The sequence below is a fragment of the Lissotriton helveticus genome, chromosome 8 (assembly GCF_964261635.1).
Source record: "Lissotriton helveticus chromosome 8, aLisHel1.1, whole genome shotgun sequence".
Taxonomy (NCBI): domain Eukaryota; kingdom Metazoa; phylum Chordata; class Amphibia; order Caudata; family Salamandridae; genus Lissotriton; species Lissotriton helveticus.
The window spans coordinates 26,560,350-26,580,065 of NC_136069.1; positions in this window are offsets into that span (position 1 = coordinate 26,560,350).

Genomic DNA, 19,716 nt, shown 5'->3' on the forward strand with positions numbered 1-19,716 from the left:
CTGAAAACTGAACTGCCAGTTGTAGTTAATATTGCAATACTGAAATAATATTGAATCCTATAATAACTATTAAGCAAATAAATCACTCTTAACTTTAAACTGTTTTTTTAAAACAAAGAAGTAACATTAGAAAACTACAACTATAATAAACTATTTGAACAACTGTAAAACAAACACAACAACCAACGAAATTCATTCATAATGTCTTCATCAGATTATGATGAGCAGGCTAGTGTACTTCCAGCACCTCAGCCTGTTAAAGAATCTTACATTTAGGAGTTTTTATTTTAAGACCAGCTGGCAAAAGTTTTTATGCATTTAGTTTTTTTTAAAAGCATTTCACAAAGGATAGCTCAGGCAGTTAGCGTATACTGCTGAACCAGAGAACTCTCCAGGTGATTCCACATCCTTTAAATCTGAAAACACTGGGCCTCAGCTGGTACTTATTGTTTGAACAACACAATAATCCTGTTTGTCTTAACAAAGCTTTTCTTTTGCTGCTTATGTAAGCCGATAACTATCTCCTTAGTGATAAGTAGATCTACAGAGGACAAGCTTGTGCATGTCACAAATGTCTCCTTATGAAATACAAACATTATCACTTCTACAATTAATAGTTGCCTTCCTCATTTTCCACAGCCATTTCCTGTTTTTTTTCAAAAGTGAACAAGACTTCTTTTTCTCCTCCATATATTTTCTCACATTGTAATTTTCTTGTTCACAGCTTCTGTGTCTCATTTCCCTCCTAAAAAATGAGAAAATAACCCCAAAAATTAAACGTTACTTACTAGTCAACAAATGATGAGTGATCCTTCACTATATTCTGTAAACGTTTTTTCATCTTACACCCACAATCACATATTTATATCTAGTGTACCACTAACTTGTTATTCCTTTCTCCTGAAACATGTCACTCCCTCATCCAGTGCATTTTATTTCACAAATAAATTATGACATGCCATCAAACCAGATTTCATAGAAGTGTATAAAGTGACATATTCCTCTTGAGACACCTTTGCTAACACTGAACACAATGTTTCACTCTAGAAATAGCAATTTCACCACTAAAACATTTTATAGGGCTAAAGTATATGTTTAGTGAGGTTCATGAGAAGACTAGTGCTTGTATTAATACATTCCACATTCTTTGTTTTATAGTTTGAGAAATGCTGCTTTCTTTACTTACAAGTACATACAGTTTGAACACTTACGGCCAGATGTAGGTAATTGTGAAATACCGATTCCTTAATACCGAATTTTACCGATTCGGTATTAAGCACTCGGTATTTCCGATGTACGTAAAGATTCGGTAAAAATTACAGAATCGGTATGAATCGCTAAAAAATAGCAATTCGGAATGGATCGGTAAAAAAAAATTACAGAAACCTCAATACTGAATCGTAACTACTGAATCCCAATACCGATTTGGTAATTTAAAAATTCGGTAATTGTGGAATCAGCCAATCCTGTGCATCCCCATTATCTCCCAAACAGGAAGTGGCCACACCCAAGCAGCTGCACTGAACCTGAAGCTGACTATGAGGCAAGGAGCAGAGCAGAGAGAAGCCAGAAGCAACACAACTTTATTTTGCAACCAAAACCAAGCAAAATGGCAAACCAGGAGAGGGAGAAGGAGGGAGCAGAAAGGAAAAGGAATACAGATATTTAGCGAGAGTGAGCTGGAGGTCCTCATTGAAGATGTCACCAAGGACCAGGATAAGTTGTTTGGAAAGCAGTCCCTGCACGTGCCAGTGTCTCAAAAAAGGAAGATCTGGCTTGCAATTCAGACCAAAGTCAATGCCATTGGAGTCACCCAGGGCTCCATTGAGGATCTTAAAAAAAGATGGTACGATCTGAGGAAGACTGCTAAGGCGAGGATGGCAGAGAGGCAGAAGCAGGCCAGCAAAACTGGCGGAGTGAGGAACAAAGCACCTGCACCAACTGCTCTGGAGCTCCTGGTTGAGTCCACCCTCAGCCGGAGAGTGTGAGTGGGGTTGGCGACGCAGACAGCTCAGCCAGAGCTGCCAACAAACAAGGTAAGATGCATCCACAGCATGCTGTGCACCCCCCTCCCTACCTCCAATCCCCAGAGAGGCATAGGGACTCCCACTCCAGTACATGTTTTACTCATAACCTGTAATGCATTATGGGAGATGTAGTCAGAAGTAACACATGTCAGAACAGTCAGTCCAGGAAACCCAAAGGCATGTCACACCAATTAGCAATTAGCAAGAAGAGGACAGTCAGTGTGATTGGCAGGCCTGACATTTATTACAATGCAAATACTGCCAGATAAGTGAGCATATCTATATTCTGTCTTCACAGGCGAGCCATCTCGCAGTGCAGCAGAGGGGAGCCAAGGAAAGGTACCCAGGCCAGAGAGTAGACAAGAAGAGGAGGTCCAATTGCCTGCAGGGCACCCCACCCCACCACCAGCACCATCAACGCCACCATCACCACAGCTACCATAAACGCCACCATCACCACCGCCACAATCAACGCCACCACCACTGTCAGGCAGGAGGCATGCAGTGGCCACCCTCCAGCACATGGAGGTGTCCGAGGAGTACAGCACAGGGGGCCAACAGTCTACGGTGGCTGAGGATGGCAACAGGGCAGGAGCGCAGTCCCCAACAGTGCACGCCCACACATCTTCCAGGGCAGTCAGTCCTCACTTCCAGAGCGAAGATGACAGTGTGTTTGCTGGGCTGGAAGGTAACATGCTGAAGGTCCAGCACCTGCAAGGGAGAGTAATCAGGTCAGTGCAGCGGGAGATGGCACACATGAATGCACACATGCATTGCATTGACAAGGGCATCAGTGCCATGAACACCACAATGGGTGAGGGCATGAGTGACGTGTTGGAGGCTGTGAGGCAAGTTAGAGGAGGACCGTCTGTCTAGGCGCAGGGAGAGGCAGAAACTGGATAATTACACCAAGGCGGTGAACCGCCTGTCCACTGCAACCTCTCTCATGTGCAGACGCTCAATAGCCATGCAGGAGGAGATGGCACACTGCAGTCGGGATGAGGCTAGGGTGCTGTTCACAGTGACCACTGCACTTGAACTGCTCCAAACCGACAAGGTGACCACTACAGCTGATGGGGGAGAAAGTGAGGAGGCTACTATCCGTAGTAGCATTACAACCTCTCCCACAGAGACCAGGAGGCACAGCGTACGCCACAGAGCTGGCCCTGGACAGACTGGCAGTGCGGACAGTGGGGCAAAGGAATGTGGCAGTGCAGCACGTGGGCGCAAGAAGTAGAGCCAGCCATGATATGGTTGTACTGAAATGGGTGATGTAACCCATGTTTGTATCGACACTACTTTTAATATTGGTGGTGTGCTCTGATCATTAAACACCATCACTCAAACACAGTAACTGGCTATGTCTCCTTACTCACTCAGAAATAGTTGCGTGTTATCTCAGCCCGTCTGTGTCTCCCATCCGGTGCTGCTGCCACACCTGCTGTGCTGTGCTCTGGCTGTGGACAGTCCTCACCCTCGCCTGCAGAGTCAGTTAGTTTCACTGCTTTCCTTTCTTTGTGGCAAGGTTATGCAGTGTTGCACATGTTGCTATGATTTTGTGGCAGATGATGGGGCGGTACTGACGTGCACATCCACTTTTGTAGAGACAACGGAACCTGCTTTTTAGTAGTCCAAAGGTGCGGTCCACAACGTTGCGCGTGCTTTTATGTGCCACATTGTATCTCCTCTCACTTGGGGTGGATGGGTTGAGGTATGGTGTTAGGATAAATGACCGCACGGCATATGCGCTGTCACCTAACTGGGTGCTATTAATTTGAGTCACCAATACATTCATCCAAGGTATACATCAGGGTGTGTCACATTGATTTACCTAGCAGGTATCCTTCTCCGAATTCACCAGCAGCCAGATGTGTATAGTCCCCAATGTTCCTGAATATTTAGGAGTCATGGGGACTCCCTGGAAATTTGGCCACAATGTCAGTAATGATGTAGTCTGCATCACATATCACCTGCACGTTGATGGAATGAGTGGATTTGCGGTTTGCGGTATATGTATTCTGAGGCTGCAGGTGGGCAGATTGGTATGTGGGTCCCATCAATGCACCTTAATACATGTGGAAACTGTGCCTTTTGGTAGAAATCCAGCGTTGTCTTCTGCAGCTCCGCCTGTGTGCTGGGGAAGTGTATGTAGTGATGCATTCTCTGCATCATGGCATCCAAAAAAGAGTTGAAGAAACGGGACAGGCAACTCTGTGACACACCACCTGCCGCAGCTATCACACCCTGGTTACTTCCTGATGCGAGTAGGTGCAGGCTACAGAGCACCTGCACATGTGTTGGTATGGCATGCGCCCATAGTGTCCGATGCTCCAGGTATGGGTGCAGGTCCCGTATCAGGATGGTTTGTGGGGGTAGCCTGTACCTATCATGTATTTCTGCCTCAGTCAATTGGAACAGTGTGACACGCAGTTTGTACTCACGCTCTTCCCGTCTCCAAACCCTCAGTCCTGGTGCTCGCAAACGTAGCCGCCTTGCTATGACATAGAGGGCTGCCATTGTGTTCACACTGTTGCATTTTGGGGCTGTTTTTATGCACTCCACTTGATTACCACCTGCTCTGGGTCTGTGGTAATTACCGATTCTTAAATACCAATTTTTGACAAATTCGGTATTATTGATTTTCTGTACATCGCATTAGCGATTTGTTACTGATTCCTTATTTACCAATTCGTATTTTGGTGTTTCGATGTCGGCCGATTGGTAAATAAGGAATCAGTAACTGCTTTACCTTAAATTTACCGATTCGTTATTACCGATGGCATTCGGTAATACCTACATCGCACATGGCTAAATACCGGTCGGTAATGCTGAAATTTAATGAATTTCGGCGTTATTGACCGGTACTAAGCCACCTACATCTAGCTCTTAATTTTTTCACACAATCTACAATACTTGCTGATATCGCTACATTCTAATGTCTACCTCTCAAAAACTATATTGAGAAATCTACACCTCTACAAACAGCTTTAAACTCAGTAAACTTAGTGTAGAATATGTTTATGAAGAATAGATCACCTAATGACACTTCTCAACAAAGTTTATAGAATATATTATTAAATATCTGAAATTGGAGGTGTTTCTTAAATGCAGCCAAAGACACCAGTCGCTTTCAGTTCCAAATAAAGTCACATCTGCTGAGCAAAACTCAAAGGTGCCAATTTTTATGTGTTTAAAATTTGGAGTACAATCATTTTTTTTAGGCTGAAATATTTCCTTATAAATCTGTATTTGCAAGCTTTTTTGCTGCTTTAAGAAACTGTCTTTTGATTGTTCATTATTCCACAAATATTGAAGATAATTACGTCTCCTTCACCAACAGTTTACCTCCAGACATTTGTAGATCCTTCCATGGTTATCACTGCTGTTAGTTTTTACCCCACATGAGTAGTTATAAAGCTAATTTTGATCCTTGATAGCTGCAGTTTTCTTGTGCTATTTTTTTAGATATTTTCCTCCAGGGAGAGACTAGTGTTAGCAACTTTATTTTACTTTACCAACAATTATTGAGGTCATTTAAGCTGGGGAAACTAGATCTATCTTTGTTACTTGTCAATGTTATTGCAGCACACATATGTTTATCAGAACTGCACTATGAGTAGCAGATTTGGGGAAACAACTCTTTACATCTTGGAAAGCCCATGAAGTAATAGATTTCAAAGAGTTTACAGGTATGTAGGGGTGTGTGAGATGTGTGTAATGTACAATTTCTGAAAAGCTACATGAAACTATGGGTAATTACACAAAATAGAACACTGGCATTTGGCAATATATTTCAGCACAAAATTCGTCTTTGCGTCCATTTTAGATGAGAGGATGCATTCCATGCTAAAAAAATAATAGCAGAAAAAACATAATTGCGGCCAGCAGCAGCCACTTGCGTTCTGAATGTTCGAATTGTGCCATTGCTTGTGCTAACCTTTTGCACTGAATGGTACCTAACTACTCCATACGTAGTGACTGAGTAATTTGGGGAATTTCGCTTAACACAAAATTTACCCACATTGCACGGGTAACATTTCACCAGGCCTAAAGTTTTTTTACTGAAAGGAGAATGGAAAAAATCATATCTGACTGTCCATTTTCTGTACTTTTCAGGGTGGTATCAATTCCATCGAGTCCTTCTACACTAGCAGCAGGGTCCATAGTATGAAAGTCATTCAATTCAACATTAGTAAGGTTAAGCTCTAAGGAATGCCCATGTCCTGTTCCTTTAGCATACACCTTTGCCTTGTTATAATCTTCACACACTTTCTTGCACAGGTAATGCCCTCTCTTTCTAGTATCAGTTACGATGACAGGATAATTGCTTGGGATAAAACAGAACTATCAGGCGCATGCATCAATATTGCATTTTGCGATTCCTTAATTGCGAAAAATAAGGAATCGCAATTAAGGAAGTGCAAACTGCAATGCATCAAGCAATCGCTATAAAAATAGCGATTTCTTAAAATTCCTTAATTGCAATTCTCTAATTGAGAATCGCAATTAAGGAATACTTCACCATCCATCCCTATGGGCCTAGAGGCCCATAGGAATGAATGGGAAGACATTTTTAATTTGCAATTAGCCATTAAAAATTCGCTAATTGAGAATGCAATTTCAAGGGTGCAGGGGTGTCCAAAGGACACCCTGTTGCACCCCTGAAATCTGCCTATAAGTACATCTTGCACACACACATGCCCTAAGGGCATGTGTGTGTGTAAAATGGAACTTTGAAAAATGCACTTTAGTGCATTTTTCAAAGTTTTCGCAAATTACCATGAAGGTCAACTTCATGGTAATTTGCTCCCCTTATTCGCGAATTCGCAAATTTTAAAAGTTTGATATATTGCATTTAAGGAATCTCAATTTGAGATTCCTTAAATGCAATTGCAATTTAAGAAATCACAATTTTGCGATTTCTTAAATTGCGAAAATAACAAAAATGTTAATACATCCCAAAAATGGGAGTTGCATTCGCAAATGGCCGAATTTTGCGATTCGCACCGTTTGCGAATGCAATTTCCTTTGATGCATGTGGCTGTATGTGTTCCAGGAAGGTTTACAACGATCTTGAGTGGCCAGGCTACTCATGCATGCACTGTGAAAACAGAGCGCATGCACTGGGGCCCTCACACCCTGGCGCCACTGCACACACTGAACTATTGATAACCATCTCTCTGAATAGTACAGGTTACACTACTGAGTCTTCTAAGTGAGAAAATATTGCTATGAATATAAAGCAGTGATTCTGCGGTTCCATGGCCCACATGCATCAAGCATTTTTGTAGTCGCAAACGGTGCGATTCCTTAAAATCGGCCGTTTGCGAATGCAAAAGTGCTGGTTGGGATGCATCATGCCATTTTAGAAGTCGCATCTTTTTTACGATTTTTAAAATTGCGTTAGCATATAAGAAATCGCAATTGTGCGATTTCTTAAATGCTATGCATCATTACAGAAAAATGTGCGATTTTTAAAATTGGAAGTGCAAATTACCACGAAGTTCAACTTCGTGGTAATTTGCGACATTGTTTAAAAATGCACAAAAATGCACTTTTTAAACTGTTAAGCTACAGACACACATGTCCTTAGGACATGTGTGTATGTAACTTATGCTGAAAAGTACATTTCATGGGTGCAGGGGGGGGTCATTTTGACCCCCCTCTCCACCCTTGAAATGCATTGATGAATTGCAATTGCACATTGCGAATTCGCAATTCCCATTCATTCCTATGGGCATTTTGTTAAAGTGCGGGCATGCTGTGTTTTAACAATAAACACTCTTGAAGGCCTGGAGCAGACATTCAGGACCCTCCCAGACAATCCAAAGCACCTGGTCACCCTCCCCTCACACACACACCCTCTGCCTGCTGATCCTCGCTTCAGGTTGGTTCACTGAGCTCCTCATACTCACCTCTAGTGGTCATCAAGCAGACGTGTGCTCTTTATAAGCGACTGTTCAGAGCACCGTGGAGACCTGTGTGTGTTTTTCACAAAAGGTGCCACTGTCTGTTGGCTGCTGATGATGCCCCCAGGCAGCTATTATAGGGGTATACTTGCAGCCAATCACAGGCTGTCTCGCAAGCTTGAGCCTGCTGCATCTGTAGCCAATGGTAGCAGCTGTAATGTGGGCCACTCAGAGCCCTCACTGCCCCCCGGGGGGGAATTTGAAGACAAAACACTTGAAACTCCCAGGAATCTGCGGTCATAAGGGTGAACAACCTTTACAACGAAACTTTTACAACGCACTACCATTACAACGCGGTCATTACAACGCAAACCATTACAACGCATTGCGCTGGGGGGCGCTCTAGGATAGGGAATAAGTTTAATTTACTATCCAACACCTTCCCTAGTGTCCACGGGGACTGGAGTTGGAATAGTAAATTAAACTATTCACTATCCAGCACCCCAAAGCGCTATGCGTTGTAATGGATTGCAATGTAAAAACCGCGTTGTAAAGGCAGGCGTTGTAATAGCCTGCGTTGTAACGTCATACATCCGGTCATAAGTATCACAGATGCATCTCCAAGCTTGGCTCTGTTGACGCGTACGTAGGTGCTTTCAGTTTCGCTTTCCACACACACTATGCAGGTAGCCATGTTGACTTGCTGAGAAGGAGAGGTTAGCTCATTCCGGTCTCTCAGTCCGTGCTGTCATTTCTGTGGAAAAATGAAGTCACTGTAGAGCCACAGGGCACCGCTTTGAAAGATTTTTTGATCCTTTCTGGCAGCTGATGATATTCTAAGGGTGAGGAATCTACCGTTAGATTGAGCTTCCACCAGAAGAGAGTTGCAGATGGTAAGTTACTTGTTCTTTTAAACATTTATATTGTTGTAAGCACGTTCCTTGTCAGCTTTGGGGCAAGCTTGGAGGAGGAGCAGGGTTGGGCTTTAACCCACCCTCTTCATCCCTCACCTGTGTCCCTCACCGCGTGTGGTAAAAGGAGAGGAAATATTAGGGATATAGTTGGTATTGTTGGGATCTCCATTTATTATTGAAACAGAAAATGAAACATTAGAAAAAGCAGACGGCGCATTTGTGCCAATCAATGTCCTGTGAATCAAAAGGAGAGGTGGCCCCTCACGTTCCAGGGAACAGGGCTCTTAGTATAATTAAGCAGAGAAGTAAGCCCTGGAGTTAAGTTTCACACACCTTTCACTCAGGTAATTCTCACACCATCAACATTCTTCGGGGTTAGAGGGGAAGCGAAGAAGGGGGGTTAATACACCCGTCCTCTAGAACTAGCTGGTAAATTAAAGTCCATCTCATGAATTATATCTGAAGTACAATTATATACCCACAACTGAAATGTAGTGTTTACACTAATTTATTAAAAAGAGAAATATTCCCAAGTTTCATTAAAACCCACTTTACATAAGTAAAAAAAGAATTGTTATGTTCAATAAAAATCGCAGTTCATATATAAAAAAAAACTCATCATTAATAACGCCAATATACAAGGAAATGTACCTAATACAAAACATAGACCCTAAAAAGTACACAGTTACAATAGTCAGTTGAAACCTTCAAATAGATCGAACAACGTTTAGTGATCTTTGTGGGACCATTACGTAAGAAAATGTTTTCTTATCCAATGTCACTCGTTATTTTGGATTCTTAAATTAGAACTCAAAGCGTCGACGCGTTTCAGTGGCAAATTTGATTAAATGGACAAAAAACACCTTCTTCAGGACATGAAATAATATCGGGTCACTTTTCTTCATGTAATTATTACAAACAAGATCGATATCATCAATTGATTCTAGTATCTTCCATACAGTCTGATATATGTAGGATATTTTGATAATCCTATCTGTGAATCTTTTAAGGATGTTTAACCTCAGAGCAGGGTAATTAATTCTTTTTCTGCTCCTTCCATTTATTTGTACACTGGTTAATCTTCGTTAAGTATGCTGCTCTTCTCCTTTATAATCTCTTTATAAACACCTTGTCACTCTGTTTAATGACGATATGAGTCCCTCCTGATAGAGACGATATCTTGTTCCCCCTATGGTCTTGATGACATAGATGATTAGATAAATCTATTGTCATGAATCGTAACACTTTATCCTTCAAGTTGCCGTGTTGTCGCTCTGTCTGGGGGAAAGCAAGAGCGAGACAGAGCGAGGACACGGCAACTTGAAGGATGAAGTGTTACGATTCATGAAAGGTGGGTGAAACTTAACTCCAGGGATTACTTCTCTGCTTAACCAATCAATGTCCTGACTCTGAATGTGGGAAAACAGTCCATGTCAAATCTGAAAAGGAGATATGTTGCCAACATATTCAACTACTGAGAGGCATCTGAAACGCAGTAACCAAGAGCACCACACATCTTACAGCCGTGTCAGCACACCACCAGTTCAGCCTCCTCCAGACCGTAATTCTTGTCTTCTTTCCTCTAGCTTCTTTCTTCACCCGATCCACTGATTACTGAAACGTACAGGGAGGCTGCGAACAAACACTGGTACAGGTAAGAGCTGTGTGTTTTCCTATCAATACACTCCAGTATTTCAGCCTTAAAAGCCATACAATATATAAGATACAGAATGATTTATGGTTAGTGTTTCTTACATTTGTAACAAAACAGTTAGTGTGAAACAGAGTAATAAAATGCTTGTTTCCTCAGAAGGAGAGCTTGGTGCTAGTATTACATCAGTGGTTGCAGCTGCATCAATAGTTGAGTTTCACTGCTTTGGCTTGAGGCAAGAGCTCAGCTGGACATCAATGTTGTAAATTCACCTTTGCATTTCAGCTAAAGAATAACCTATTGGCTCATGTACCAGCCAACATTTCCGTCTATAGTCCCCTGAGTTTGTGATTCTTATAAATTGAGGCTGAGATGGTGGCAGCTCCAGGAAGGTCATGATTGATTTTAGTGTCACTCCAGGCAGTTGTTGAAGTTATATATCTCTGTGTCCTTGTTTTTGCAGTTGCATGTTAAGAGCACATGTGCCTGAGCTCTGGTAACAATTACTTTAAGTAAACCCAAACCTTTTTGTACTCATATTTAAATGAAATAAAAATATATCACATCAACAAAATCTTTACCATTCACCCCAATAAATTATATAACTACATTATTAACAATTTGGGGCGTGGCTTCGCCATGCAGCGAGATGGCCGCACACTAATGCTGCTCTGCTGGCCGAACCCAATAATCCGTAAAAATATCCGCTCATTATACCTTGCCCAGGCACCACACTCGAAATAATTAGCAGTAATCGAGTCCGGAGCAAGCAGCAAAAGTTTGGAGGCGAGATTCCCGGCAGAGACTGAACCGCAAGCTGACATCCGAGCTCCGCTGGCAAGAGGCCTGCCCGCAAGGCTGTAAAAAGGAGCCTGGACCTAAAGTGCACACCACCCCGGAGCAAGGAGCCCGGAGGGCTGGGAGGAGACGGCGGGATCATCCGCTCCAGATCGAGGGACACGTGGTTGGTTGGAGCAGTTTTACCGAGTGGAACACTGTGCGATAGTTAGGGCGGGAAGGCACCACAAAACACTGGCAGGCGCAAATATATCTGCTTAAGGCCGGTGGTGTATGAGATTCGGAATATTTGGCGGTCACCACTAGACGCCTAAACGGTGGTTGGGACTCAGGCTTGTTACAGAAGAGCTGCCAACAATCCCAAAGTCATTGAAGGAGGTCTGCATGAATTTAACTGTAGACGCAGGCAGCAGGGAGCTGTGACAGTTGCCCTGAACCAAACAAGTGTGGAAAGAGACAGCCGGAGACAGGTCTGCCATTTTGTTGGGTGTTACCACAGATAGCGGGAGAAACCAGCGCGGAGCCCAGGACCTGCGAAACAATCACCGGTGGGTGCAAAAAAGTAAAGGGAAGGACCTGTGCAGGAGGGTGTATGGCTGAGGACCTTTATTTGCCGCACCGAGATAGGTGATTGCAAAAAGAAGGCGCGCGGTGGGGAGCACCGTCAGAGAAGTGACGCCGGGAAATACGCATTTCACTGAAGGCCTGATTTGATGGTGGCGAAGTCAGTCCCCGTGAACATTTAGCAGTGTCAGGTGTGAGTTGGACCTTTACAACAAGTGGAAAGAGCCTGCCCACATTCGCGGCACGGTGGCCGGTGGCGGACCAGCATACAGAGAAATTACGGTGAGCAGATTTGAATACTTACCAGAGCCCGCTGCTGCCTACATCGCGCTGCACTAATTCTGGCACAAATAGCCCTGCTCACTGGGACATGATCTGCTAGACTCGGGGGTGGAAAATGGTGGACCACCCTGACTTAAGCGTAACATACAGAATGACCGAAGGTGGACCACCATCTTGTTTTAATAGCTGGAGGTGACCGAATCCGTTGCATCGCTACCCAAGCCCAGTGAAAAGTACAAGCAACACAATCTTTAAGTCTGTGACAAGGAGTACAGCAGGGAAATACTGGCATTGTTTAGCGGTGGATACATATAAAGAGGAGGTGGCTGTAAGTGCAATCCGCGAACTACTACTTAACATGAAACAACAGAGGTGGACAGTACTGTTGATGGAGCCGAGCCCGTAGATGATAGCAAGAAGGGTAGAGGCAGATTAAACACGGCGCTTGACCCCGGGGCTGCACGAGAAGGGCACAGCCAACTGGTGCGCAGGCTACTATCCCATAGTCTAAATCGGGGACAATGGGGAAGACAGATACATGACAGCCCCGGATCAACTTTGACAAAAAACCCACCAAATCGGCAGAGGGGGAGTCCGGTCCCCAGGATCGTGCAGAAGATGCCGCCACAAGTCAAATGCCAGACGAGGACATTCGAACGATGTTCAGAGAGCTGAATACAAGTCTCCAAGGTATAGATCCGGAAATGGATATACTCGCGGAGAGAATGGACAGGATAACACAATGGGTGGAAAAGCAGGAAGGGGGCTTAATCATACTGGAAACAAGAGTATCGGAGACGGAAGACAGACAGACAGATATGGACAAGAAATTGCGAGGAATGGACGGGGGTGCTGGCTGTTATCAAACAGAAGAACGAGGATTTAGAAACAAGGTCAAGGAGGAATTACACAAGGATCATGGGAATTAAGGAAACGACAGACATTCAAAACATGGAGCAATATGTGGAAACCATGATGAAGGACATTTTTGGACCAGACTTATCCAACATGTTTCTCATTGAAAGAGTGCACCGATCTTTAGGCCCCAGGCTGCGCCCCGGCACACCGGCAAGACCAATCTTAGCAAGAGTGCTCAACTACAGAGATCGGAATACAATACTTAGGCAGGCCAGGGAGAAGGGACCTATACACTATCACGGTAATCTCATTGCAATGTAACCGGACTTCACACTGCAAGTCCAAGCAGCCCGCGGGGAATTGATTCCCGCAAAGAAAATCTTTCAACAGCTTGTTTGTTATGTTATGGTTTTTTATTTTTATATAGCACAAATCACCACAGGTCTCTAAGCGCTTTCCAGAAAAAGAACGTGTCACTAGCGTCACCGGGTCAAGGGGCAGCGGGACGACACTACGCCACTGCTAATGTCTCTCTGAACAGGTGGGTCTTTAAAGACTTTCTAAAGGAAAGCAGAGCCGATTCCTTTCGCAGAAACTCTGGTAGATCATTCCAAATCTGTGGAAGGAGGACTGAGAAAGCTCTGCCCCCTTTGGTTTTGAGATTATACCTAGGAGAAGCTAGTCTAAAGGCTTCAGAAGAGCGGAGAGCTCTGCCGGGCATGTACTTTACCACTCGATCTTTTATATATTTTGGTGCAGTCCCCTGAATAGCCTTATGGGCTATACAGAGACTCTTGAATTGCACACGCTGTTCAACAGGCAGCCAGTGCAATTTATGTAGTAATGGAGTGGCTCTTGCTCTCCTGGGGAATTCCCAAATAGAGGGCATTACCGTAATCTAGCCGAGAGATGACTGTGGCAGAGACAATGGCTTGTAATGCAGAAGTGGAGAGGAGAGGCACAAGTCTTCGCAACTGCCTGAGTAAGCCCGTGCAGATGCCCACAACCGAAGAAACCTGGCCAGCCATAGACAGATCCAAGTCAATTTTCAATCCCAGGCTTTTTACAACTGGCCCCGGAATTGGGACCACCCCCAGTTCTGGGGGCCAAAAAAGATCACACCAAGGGCTATTTTGAGTTGGGATAATAAGCACCTTGGTTTTATCCGGGTTGACTTTCAAAGAATTGGCCGCCATCCAATTAAAAGTAAACGTGAGTAGATTTTTTATTGATTCTTGCCCCTGGCCAGTGTTGTCAAGCCGGACCAGGAGTTGGGTGTCGTCGGCGTAGTTAAATGTAAATGTAAATGTAGTATACTTGTAAAGCGCACAGCTGCCCCAGCAACGGGGCGTCCCGGCGCTGTATAACTCTGGGGAACCCGTCCTGGATTTCCCTGTGGGATGGTCCCTTGCTGGGAGTCCCCAAGGTGGAGCCAGGCATCCCCGGAATTGGTGGGGCCGTTGTGGAGATTAGGCAAGCTAATGCCCAGAGTTGCCGAGTGTAACCCCTGATTAGAGTAAGCACCAAAGCGAGAATTATCGAGTCCGCTGACCAAGGTCCACGACCCTGCCGCGTCGGGAATTGAACCCTGGTCCCGGGCTGACTTCTGCTCTCAGGCCTGCCGCCTCTAACCAGTGAGCCACACTACTCCACTAATACCTGACAATCTCTGCGTGTTAGGGCCTCCATCAAGGGCTGCAAATAAATATTGAAGAGGAGTGGCGACAATGCGGAGCCCTGGGGAACTCCACATATCAATGAGCCTAGGGTCGACAACTGATCACCCATTTGCACTCTCTGAGTGCGGTCGGTCAGGAAAGATCTTAGCCATTGAAGTGCTTGCCCCTTTATGCCCAGATTCGACAGACGGTTGCGCAGAATGTTATGGCTGACCGTGTCGAAAGCTGCTGACAGATCTAATAAAATCAGGGCACTTGGCTGTTTGTTATCAGCCCTAACTCTAAGCTCATCCAAAACGGACACCATCACCAGCTCGGTGCTATGGTGTGCTCTAAAGCCCGCCTGTCTAGTTTGGAGCAGATGGTTGTCGTCCAAGTGTTTTACAAGTGTTTTCAGGACATGTTGTTCCAAAATTTTGGCCAGGAAGGGGAGCTGAGATAGGTCTGTAGTTTTTTAGAGCTGTCACATCCGCCCCTGGTTTTTTTCAGTAGGGGGTGACCCTTGCTTCCTTGAGATTATCTGGTAAATATCCCAGGTCTAAGGACTCATTGGGTAGTCCCAGAGCCTGCCTTTCCAGTCCCGGCAGAGCCATTTGGAAAAGCCTCGGGGGGCAGGGGTCCATTCGAGAGCCTGATTTAATCTGGTTTGCTAATGCAGCTAGAGTGGCAGAGTCAAGATTTGGAAAGCTAAGCAACTGGCCGCTTGGGCAAGGGGGGCTGATCTGATCCAGTGGGCTGAAGTCAGTCGGGGTTATGGTGATTTCCGAAACAATATCCAAGACTTTCTGGAGAAAGAAGTCCTGGAATCTATCGCAGTTTGGCAGAGCGATTGTCGGCATATTTTCCCCGTTTTGACTCAGTTCCTTCAGGATGGCAAAGATCTCTTTTTGTTTGTTTCCTGCCAGAGCTATCCTTTCTTCTTAAAATACTGCTTTCTTGGCTAAAATAGATGATTTATATGTAGCAAAAAGGGCTTTATAAGTCAATGTTTATTGTTTGATTAATTAAAATCATTACAATTCACCCCCAATATCCATAAAAACATAGTAAAAATATCATTACATTTATAAATACACCTGGTTTTAACATGACACCGTTATTGTTTAACAATGGTATGATTACTTTTCCTTAAAAACTTGTGTATAGGTATTCCTACTTACAGAGTCAATATCCTAGCTTAAAGCCCTAATAGCTCTTTAACTTATTTGATTTAGTCTCCCCCTCTTCTGAATAAAAACACTAGAGACAAACTATCAATTTAGCAGCACATTACAACTCCGGTAGGGGCTACGATTTGAAACTTAGAGCAGCATAATTAAATATATAGGGACCTCTTAGGCAAGACGATTCTATTGGTTAAACCCCAGTGTTCAAGACTATAATGTTCTTGACAGACTATTAGCGGCCTGCAGATAGACTTAGATTAGCGTACTGTCCGTTTATTAATGTAATTGGTCGGCTGTTGAAAGGTGACTTCAATCCTACTTATTTTGTTTGCTCTCCGTCAGCTTGCCGTAAGAGGCTTCTGACCGTTGTCATGTATTTGACCCCCCTGCAAGCCAAGTTGATGGACGCGCCTTCCAGCCAGCATATCACCGCTTGCCTGCATGAATGAATGTTCAAATCGTTAAAGACAAATTTTAAGTGCTTTCTCCTCTGTTCCAGGACTGCTGGACAGGCACATAGTAAGTGGGTTAAGGATTCTGATTTAAAACCACATAGTCGACAATTCGCAGATTGATAAGACTTTTTCCAGGTTGGATGCAGGTCTTTTGAGTCGTGCAAACCCATGCAGAAGTTTCTGAAGCTCTTTTTTAACTGCAAGCTGAAATGAGCAGATAGATAAGCTTGAGGCCTTAGGGATCTATACGATTTGATGACTGTCCACCCGTGCAGGAGCTTAATAAATGCTTTTTTGTCAGCCAGCGAGGATTTCTTTTTAGCCTTGGCATTTGCAGCTTTCCCGAAGCTTACTCTGCCATCCCCCTTTTCCCACACTGTTTGTAATTCCAGCTCAGTCAAAGATGTTTTCAGGAAGCTTCCCCATGAGCTCGAAGTTTGAAGGTTCATCTGGTGCTTGATTTCGTCCCAGCATAATCTGTTCAAGGTGTCTGGGTTGGAGAAGCGGAATTTGTGGCAAAGTTTGATAAAGCTGCTCATTCCCCAGAATTTCTGGTGCTGGAGGCCGAATTCCAGTCACACCTGAGAAGGAGAGGCAGATTTTGGCAGCTCAAAAATGGCCTTGTAAATCGTTGTCTGAAGCTCGTTCAATCAGTTTGCTTCCTTTCCGCACCAGGTGACTAAACCATACGATAGGCTGGGCTGGATTTGTGTGGCCATGACTTTTAGCAAATGAGTGTAGTTCGGGCAGTCCAGTTTTTTGCGTAGTAGTCTATACGCATAAATTAATGATTGGGCTTTAGCTTTTAGAGCCAGTTTGTGCTCCTTATGGGATGTGCCCTGCCCGATTGTTATGCCGAGATATTTATATGAGCACTGCTCTTCCACAGTTGCCCCTTTTGCTGACCATTTAAACTTGGTTTTTTTGAGGTCCACTAAACAAAATTTTTAGTTTTTTCTTTGTTTAGCTCCAGTTGTTCCTGATCCAAGTAGGTTGCTAAATTGTTTATAGATCTCTGTAAGCCAATGAAAGTTTGGCTCAACAAAACAATGTCGTCTGCATATTGTAGGATGGCAACTGACTCGTTGGCCATGTTTGGGGGTGACAATCGGCTTTTTCAATATGCCGTGCTATGTCTGAAAGGAACAAATTAAATAGGCCAGGAGCTAGAACGCATCCTTGTTTCAATTCTCGCTGCGTATAAATGCTTGGGGTTCTGCTGTGCCCGTCGACAAGCTTTACTCTAGCCCAGGTATCCGTGTATAGGGTAGTTATGGCATTAAGCATTGCTCCTGGCAAGCCCCAAGCCTTGAGTTTCTTCCAGAGATGACTCCTGCTTACACGATCAAAAGCGGATTTGATGTCCACAAAACATGCAAATAGTCGGGATTTCTTTTTTTAACGCTTTTTCAATTAAGAGTGCTAGGATGGCCAAGTTGGTTGTGGTACCCATCCCTTGCCTGAAACCCGTCTGGAACTTGGGGATTATGTTCTTCTCCTCATCCAGTCTTGGAGCTGGGCTAGCAGACCAGAAGCATACAGCTTGGTCTCTACGTCTATCAGTGAGATCAGTCTATAGTTTCCAGGCATGCAGTGGTCGCCCTTTTTATATATGGGGTGGATAATGTTCCCTTTCCAGGAAGCCGGGACATTGGACTGTGTGTAGATCTCATTGAAGACGGGGGTGAGGTGGAAGGACCAGAAGTCTGGGTCGTTCTTAAAGATAGCATTAGGAAGGCCATTTGGACCTGCAGCACCCTTGGACTTGAGTTTTAATATAAAACCTCTTAGTTCCTTTGCATTGGTCAAATTGTTTGGCTCATTACTAAATGCCTCTAAACTTCTTACTCTGCCTTCCGCGCATTCCGGGTCGGTAGCTGATTGTATTTGATCTGGATGCTGCCCACTAGGCCATTGTGCGGAGCCTGATACTATGTTGCTGTACAGGATTTTCACGTGGTGAACCCACGTTTCTTGACCGATTCCCGCTTCTTGCTGTAATGTTGGGCCAGTTGGCAATTTGTTTATTATGCCCCAGAAGTCGCTGCTGATGGGGTTTTTTCTTGCGGTCAACAATTGTATCCAGATGGCTCCCTTGTACGCTATTTTCGCTCTCCTCAGGTTCCTCTGATCCTCAGTTGGCACAGCTTCCGATTTTTTGTTTTTCTACCCGTTTGTACTGCTCGGGATTGTAATTGCACCTCTCTTGCAAGCCCTCTTTTTTTATCTCGTAGCTCTTGATTGAACCAGGGCTCTCTTTTGGTCACCATCCTTGAAGTGCGACCAAGTGTAGCTGGGAATCTTTGGACTAATAACTGGGCCAGCTGTTCCCAAGTCTTGACGCAATCGGCATCTGCTTGCGGGCCCAGTTTGCCCAAGAATTCTCTAGCTGTCTCCTCAATGGTTTGTGGCGCCACTCCTTGCCATTTTAATTTTTGAAGGTTGAGCTTTTCAGGGTATTGTACTGTGGACTTAATGTTTTGGGCAAGCTTTACTTCGATGGTCATTCTTACGATGAGAGGAAGATGATCACTTTCGATTTGTGGTGTAATTTTAAAAGTGTCGATTTGTGAGAGCAAATTGTTGCTAACGATGGTAAAATCTATTGTTAAAGACACTTTTCCGCTCTAAAATGTAGCAGCCGCTGGTATGTCTCCCGTAATTTTCCTGTTCAGAATTGTCAGACCGAGAGATTCTAGTTCATCCACTAGTGTTCTAGCTCCCTGATTCACTTGCCTTTTACTTTCGCGCAGGGAGCTGGCAATGAGGTTGCAATTAAAGTCACCTGAAATAACTATTTGACTGTGCTGATGACTTTTCTGCAATGATTTTATTAAGCTCATTAGAATTGTGCATTTTTCATTCTGCTTTTTTCTTTCAGGATGGATATAGACGTTGATTACTAAGAATTGCCACTTATATTCATCAAATAAATGTTTGCTGCTTAGTTTGGACACTTGGTCCCAATTAGCCCCCGTGTCCAATTCTTCGGCTGACCAGTCCAGATTTTGTGTTACGTAAGTTGAAAGGCCCCCTCTTGGGTGCCCAAAGATTGAAAATCTTTCAGCCAGAATCCTATGAATCCTGGGATTGAAGTTGGAGTCAGATTCCAGGTTTCCTGGAGCAGGATTATGTCATGATGAATAAAGAATGCTAATGTTTCATGGTCCTGCCCCATATCTTTGAAACCGTGGACATTCCATGAGCAAAACGTGATGTTAGCTGGACGCACTTCTTCCATGTTAGCGGCGGCCTCCCTTCTCCTGTTGCGCTTTTGTTTTCTTCATTAGGTATACTTATTATTTAATGTTTTTGAGACCCAGGACCAATTCCTGATTTCCTGCGATCTACCCTCCGTGTTTTCAGAACTTCCCTTTTTGTTCGACCTGTTCTCATTGAAAGGCGTGGCGGGC